This window comes from Lonchura striata, chromosome 33, assembly GCF_046129695.1.
Source record: "Lonchura striata isolate bLonStr1 chromosome 33, bLonStr1.mat, whole genome shotgun sequence".
Classification (NCBI taxonomy): Eukaryota; Metazoa; Chordata; class Aves; order Passeriformes; family Estrildidae; genus Lonchura; species Lonchura striata.
Genome location: NC_134635.1, coordinates 5840044 through 5847330, shown reverse-complemented (window position 1 = coordinate 5847330; position 7287 = coordinate 5840044). Strand labels below are relative to the sequence as shown.

At 51.5% G+C, this 7287-nt stretch overlaps 1 long non-coding RNA gene across 1 annotated transcript; it reads left to right on the top strand.

The window, feature by feature from the left end:
• Window positions 1-4935: 4935 nt before the first annotated feature.
• On the top strand, window positions 4936-6116 carry LOC144247789 (uncharacterized). Its single transcript, XR_013341314.1, has 2 exons — window positions 4936-5541; window positions 5942-6116. It is a non-coding gene; the product is annotated as an uncharacterized LOC144247789 (long non-coding RNA).
• The last annotated feature ends 1171 nt before the right edge of the window (window positions 6117-7287 follow it).

The following is a 7287-nucleotide window of genomic DNA, read 5'->3' as shown; positions in this document are numbered from 1 at the left end:
AGGACTCCAAAACCCCCCCTGGAACGCCTAAAATTCCCTTTGGGACACCAAAAACCCCCCTCGGGGAACCTAAAAATTCCCATCAGGGTCCCCGAAATTCCTCCAGGAACCCCCCAAAACTCCTTGAGACCCCCAAAGTTCCCTTCAGGTCCCCAAACCCACCCCCAGAACCCCCAAAATTCTACTCGGGACCCCAGAAATTCCTCCCAAAAAAACCCTGAGACCATCAAAATTCTCCCCAGGACTACAATCCCCCCCCCTGGGACTCCCAAAATTCCCTTTGGGACCCCAAAACAGAATTCCCATCAGGGTCCCCGAAATATCTCCTGGGACCCCCCAAAAACTCCCAGAGACTCCAAAATTCCCTTCAGGACCATAAACCCCCCCCAGGACCCCCAAAATTCTCCCCAGGACTCCAAAACCCCCCATCAGGGTCCCACAAAATTCCCTTCAGGACCCCAAAATTCCTCCTGGGCCCCCCCCAAAACTCCTTGACACCCCAAAATTCCCTTCAGGACCCCAACAGTCCTCATGGGACCCCCCAAAACCCCCTGAGACCCCTAAAAATTCCTATCAGGGTCCCCGAAATTCCTCCTGGGTCACCCCAAAAACTTTGTGAGACTCCAAAATTCCCTTCAGGACACCAAAACCACCCCCAGGACCCTTAAAATTCTAGTCGGGACCCCCAAAATTCCTCCCAAAACCCCCCTGAGACCCTCAAAATTCTCCCCAGGACTCCAAAACCCCCCCTGGGACTCCCAAAATTCCCTTCGGGACCCCAAAACTTCCACTGGGACCCGCCAAATTCCCATCAGGGTCCCCAAAATTCTTTCTGGGACCCCCCAAAAACTTCGTGAGACCCCAAAATTCCATTCAGAACCCCAAAACCTCCCCCAGGACCCCCAAAATTCTACCCGGGACCCCCAAAATTCCTCCCAAAAACCCTCCCCAGGACCCCCAAAATTCTCCCCAGGACTCCAATACCCCCCCTGGGACACCCAAAATTCCCTTCAGGACACCAAAACACCCCCTGGGACTTCCAAAATTCCCTTTGGGACCCCAAAACCCCCCCCGGGACCCCCAAAATTTCCATCAGGGTCCTTGAAATTCCTCCTGGGATACCCAAAACCCCACTGAGACCCCCAAAATTCCCTTTGGGACCCCAAAACCCCCCGCCCGGGAGCCCCAAAATTCTCATCAGGGTCCCCAAAATTCTTTCTGGGACCCCCAAAAACTTTGTGAGACTCCAAAATTCCCTTCAGGACCCCAAACCCACCTCCTGGGACTCCCAAAATTCCCTTCAGGACAACAAAACCCCCCCTGGGACTCCCAAAATTCCCTTTGGGACCACAAAACCCCCCCTGGGACCCCCAAATTTCCCTTCAGGACCCTTGTGGGAACTCATAATGTCTCTCAGACATTTTTAGTGGTTCCAGGCCTTGGTCAGAAGCATTTGGGACCCTGGCAGGCAGCTGAAAAACAGCTGTGATTGTGAGTTTGAGCCATGGAATGAGTTACCAATTTTGGAGGTGGAACAAGCAATCACAAAAGGTTAGATAGTATAGTAAAAGTAATTACAAAGTAGAGGGGAAATTTTTTTAGTATTGTACAGGGGGGTTTTAGCACCTGTACAGGGGGGTTTTCACTTTGTACATGGAGGTCAGAAGTTCTAAGATGGAGGAAAGTGGGCTGATCCTGTTCTTCCTCCTTCTTTTTCCTTACCTCCATGTTCTTGGTGATGTTGGCACTCACAGATTGGTTTAGAGTAGAAAAACACTTGGCAACATAGGTAGTAGGTACTGGAGAATAATTGTAAACATGTAATACATAATATATCTTATAAAAGATAGCAGCAGCCCTGGGTGGGGGGAGAGATGAAGAAGACAGCAGATCGAGAGGATGTCAGGGGGTGTGTGTGCCTCTATCCAGGCCGCTGATCAAACAGCCGCAGTCCAAGAACATAATCTGTTAGATAACTAGCGATAAACTGCCTTGAGACCGAACAGCTAAAGCCTGCGGAGTTTTTCTTTGGAAGCACGGGTTGGAGGAGGAATTTCACCACCATATGAGACCCCAGAGAAAGGCTGGGGTTCTCACAAACCCCAAATTCCTCCTGGGACCCCCCACGAACTCCCAGAGACCCCCAAAATTCCCTTCGGGACCCCAAACCCCCCCCAGGACCCTCAAAATTCTAGTCGGGACCCCCAAAATTCCTCCCAAAAACCCCCTGAGACCATCAAAATTGCCTTCGGGACTCCAAAACCCCTCCTGGAATGCCCAGAATTCCATTTGGGACCCCAAAAACCCCCCTAGGGCCTCCAAAATTCCCATCAGGGTCCCCGAAATCCCTCCTGGGACCCCCCAAGATTACTTGAGACCCCAAATTTCCCTTCAGGACTCCAAAATTTCTACTGGAACCCCCCAAAAACTCCCAGAGACCCCCAAAATTCCCTTCAGAACCCCAAACCCTCCCCAGGACCCACAAAATTCCACTCGGGACCCCCAAAATTCTACTCAAAAACCCCCTGAGACCCTCAAAATTCTCCCCAGGACTCCAAAACTCCCCCTGGGATGCCCAAAATTCCCTTTGGGACCCCAAACCCCCCCCTGGGACCCCCAAAATTCTCATCAAGGTCCCCAAAATTCCTTCTGGGATCCCCCAAAAACCCCTGAGACCCTAAAATTCCCTTCCGAAACCCAAAATCTCCCCCAGGACCCCCAAAATTCTACTCGGGACCACCAAAATTTCTCCCAAAAACCCCTGAGACCCTCAAAATTTTCCCCAGGACTCCAAAACCCCCCCGGGAGGCCCAAAATTCCCTTCAGGACCCCAAAACCCCCCTGGGACTTCCAAATTTCCCTTTAGGACCCCTGAAATTCCTCCTGGGACCCCAAAAACTCCCTGAGAACCCCCCAAAAACCTCTCCAGGACCTCAAAACCACCCCGGGACACCCAAAATTCCCATCAGGATCCCCAAAATTCCTCCTGGGACCCCCCCAAAACTCCCTGAGACCCCAAAATTCCCTTCAGGACCCCCAAACCCCCCATGGGACCCCCAAAATTCCCTTCGGGACCCCAGAACACCCCCTGGACCCCCAAAATTCTACTCGTCACCCCAAAACACCTTCTGGGACCTCCAAATTTCTCTTTAGGACCCCTGAAATTTTTCCTGGTTCCCCAAAAACTCCCTGAGACCCCCCCAAAAACCTCTCCAGGACCTCAAAACACCCCCTGGGACCCCCAAAATTCCCATCAAGGTCCCCAAAATTTCTTCTGGGACCCCCCAAAAACTCTCTGAGACCCCCTAAATTCCCTTCATGACTCCCCAAAAACCCCCTGACACCCCAAAAATTCCTCCTGGGATGCTGCAAAGACCTTCCAGAGCCCCCCAGGACCCCCCCAATTTTGGGTCCCCCCCCAATTCGGGGTTCCCCCCGATTTTTAGGTCCCCAGGCTGGTGGCTCATGAGGACGACCCCAACTCGGACCCCGAACGCCCCCCGGATTCAGCCCTCCATGTGTCCTTGGTATCAGAGGCTGGAATTGCAGAGTTGCCACTTTACCCCCAGACGTAATTTTTGATGTGGTTGTGCCACTTGAACAGTATTTGAAATCTGTTTGTGCTCTTGCAGCAGCATTTCCGAACCACAATGGAAATTTAGCCCTTCTGCCTGGGGCTGCTCACAGAATCGTGGAATCCCAGAAGGGTTTGGATGGGAAGGCACCTTTATTTAAAGCTCGTCCCGTTCCACCCCTGCCATGGGCAGGGACACCTTCCACCATGCCAGGGTGCTCCAAGCCCTGTCCAGCCTGGCCTTGGACACTTCCAGGGATCCGGGGGCAGCCACAGCTTCTGTGGGCAACCTGTGCTGGACAGCAGCTTTGAAAGGCAGAGTGAAGTACAGCTGTGATTTTTGTGCTGCCCCTAACATTGTATTGCCTGGCAAATGTGCCTTTGGGATTTTTTGGGGTTTTTTGGTTTTTTTTTTTTTAGTTTTTTTGGGTGGTTTTTTTTTTAAATTTTTGTGACTAAAAAGCTACCTTGTGTTCCTGGAATGTTGCATTCTACCTCTGTTGTTTTCCCAGTCAGTCTGGATCCTCTGCTTACATTTTTTCCTTCACTTATTAGATGTCATGGATGTGCTGGCTGTTCTGATGGAGGGCAGTGATGGCTTAGATGAAGGAATTGGGTTCTCTTTAAATGAAGACGTGATTATCCAAACATTTCCCTTCAGTGCTGTTGTCCCTGCTGCATGAGCAGCCAGGAATATGCTGTTGTTTCAGTCTGAAAATGGAACAGGTACAGGGTTTTTTTTATGTTTTATGTGTCATTTCTAGCAGTGGAGTGAAAGCAGCATCACTTCTACGCTCTTGTAATAATTTTTTACCATTTATCATTTTTTACCTTGAGGCATTTTATTATCTTCCCTGCAAGCAGCAGGAGGTGCAGATTCACGGTGCTTTGTGCTCAGGAGGGGCATTGAAGCTCTGTAGGTGCTTCTGCCCTTTTTCCCTGACCCTGAAGAGAAGGGACACTGTCCCTGCATGGACAGTCTTGGTGTGGAAGTAGCTGGCCTCAGTAACAGCGTTTTAAGGGCAGAGCGTGGCGATCAGGAGAGGAAGGTGTTTCCCATGCCTGTGGGCAGCTCTTCCCGAGATCAGGGAGAGGGGACTGCCTTGTTAAGTAGGAAGTGGGTGCGTTTCCCAAGGAAAACTTCAGAAATTAAGCTCCAGGGGCAAACACTGTGAGGTTCTACCACCTCCTTGAGGACATCCTTAAAACCACAGGGGCATCAGGAGGGCTTGGAGCAGGACTGGCCAACCCCAGAGCACCTCACGAAGCCCTCTGTGTGTCTGTGGCAGTCGAGTAGCACCTGGGGGGTGCTGAAAGTCCCAGTTCTGAGAGAAAATTCTGTTTAACTCGTACACGTTGGCTGGGTGTGTCCCCCCAGTACAGCTCGGTTCTTCTCTGAGGCGGTGCCTGGCAGGGTCTCTCCCTGTTAAGGGCTGGGCGTGTTTTTGGCACAACACAGTGAAGGTGGATTATTTGCTTAAGCAAGAGCTGATGATGTCTGGAGGGTTTTTCAGGTACCTCAGCGGCCAGGAGCACCTGTCTAGGTCACTAGGAACACTTTTTGATCTCGATCAGTTCTTTTCTGCGTGAGGCTCTGTCGGCTGCTGGCAAGGCCCAAAGTAAGGAAGGTTGCCCCAGTGTCCGTGCTCATGTCAATAGTTTAATTTATTTGGCTTTTCTAGGAGCAGACATCGTGGAGGACCTTGGTGCTGTTTTCACTGGCCTCCTGCACTCTCTGAGAGAACCCCTTGCTCCCTGCGTGACGTTCCAGCTCTGTGACAAAGCTGATAAGTATCCTCAGCTCTACCAGTTTAACCAATACTATAGACTCTGGATGCCCAAGCAGTCCCAGGCACCTGTGGTATGGAATCCCTGAAGTCACTGAATTCTTGAGCCAGTATTCCTATAAAATCCTCGCAGTCGACAGAGGTAACATTTCCATCAGAAACAGCGTTTTTATTGAGGAGGTAATTCTGCATCTCTTGTTGATCGTGCTGGGGACACATGTTTGCTCCAGGGCTTTTCTCTGATGACACAAGAGGTCTCTGTGGTGTTTGGGAGGCGATGCCAGGGCTCAGGGCTCATACAGAGACTCCTCACCGGGCACAGCAGAGCCTGGTGTGTGCTGTGGCCTCTGTTTACAGCGCCCGGAGTTCCCCCGGGTGGGTGGAGGATCACAGGCCCCTGGGCTGGGTTTGGTGAGTTTTTCTCAGCTCAGCAGTGTGAACACTCCAGATGCCCCTGGGGACACTGCTGGACAGCATCCATCCGCTCTCTCCATCCACTCATTTGTACCCAGGAATGTAGGAAACTCTGACTGGGGACGGGCAGTAGTTCTGAAAATCATGCCCTAGCCTTTTTCTTCAGGAACGAACCAAGCGAGTGCCCTGAAACCAGCGGAGCAGCTGCAGGGGCTGAAGGGAACAGAAAGGGCTCCCCGGCACCTTTTGCCTCCGTTCTCTGCCATTCCCCAAAAGGCGTCGCAGTCCCTGAAGAGGTGTTTGTCATGCAGCCTGCCAAAATAAAGACCTGTAAAATCCTAGCTCTGCCTTTTGTTTAACGTGTTCTTACTTCCTATTTATGTCATCACAGAAAGCAAGGAAAGAAGAAATGTGTCTGGTTCCCACTATTGCTCCGTGCAGGCATTTTTAAAGGCTGCTGTACTTCTGTCCTCTTTTTCCACTCCAAGCTTGACTTTTCCCCTCCTTTTTTGAGGTCTGCTGCTTTGGGTGTCCCAGGCAGGGCTGGGTTCCTCGGCAGGGGTCTTAGGAGTTGGTGCAGATTCTGCTTTTTCCGAAGGTGTATCAAAGTGTGCCGGCAAAAGGACTGTTTTCTCCAGGGGAAAGCTTTCTCTCAAAGACCATCAATGCATGTATGTGTTTTAATCGTGTAACCAGGTGGATTAAGAAAAGCCGACACCTGTAGCAGATTTTTGTTGGATCTGTGTCTGTGAGAAGTCGGCTGTGTGCTGGAGAGGGAGAGAGCAAGAGACGCTGTTGGAGAGTGGATGAAATGCCAGGTGTGAGCTGTTAGCATGATGAGGGCTCAGAGCAGCCACAGGTGTGAGCTGTTAAGTTGATGAGGGCTCAGAGCAGCCACAGGTGTGAGCTGTCAGGATGATGATGAGGGGCGGGGTCCCTCCGGGGGGAGGTTAATTAAGGGCGAGGCTTTGCCCCAGCCCGTTTTCGCATGGAGCTGCTGGAGAAGAGGAGTTTATGGGGAGCTCCCGGGACTGTCTCATGGAAGGATGGTGAGTGCTTTGGACTGGGTCCGGGGGATCACCTGGACACATCCTTTGCCACTTTCCCTAGGAAAGAAAACTCAGCAGTCCAGGTTCCTGATGTCAGTTTGTAGGGCTCCCTTGGGACTATCAAGGCAGCACAAGGTTGAGGTGAGGACAACTTAGGTGTGGGGACCATCATTCGATATAAGGACTTTTTGCTGTCAGTCCCAGCCCAGTGTGGGGGGCCCCTGGGCACATCCTTTTTCCATTTTCCCTGGGAAAGAAAACTCAGCAGTCCAGGTTCCTGATGTCAGTTTGTAGGGCTCCCTTGGGTCTATCAGGGCAGCACAAGTTTGAGGTGGGGACAACTTCGGTGTGGGCTCCATCCTTCGATATAAGGATTTTTTACAGTCAGGGCCAGGGGCCCCTGGGCACATCCTTTTTCCATTTTCCCTGGGAAAGAAAACTCAGCAGTCCAGGTTCCTGATGT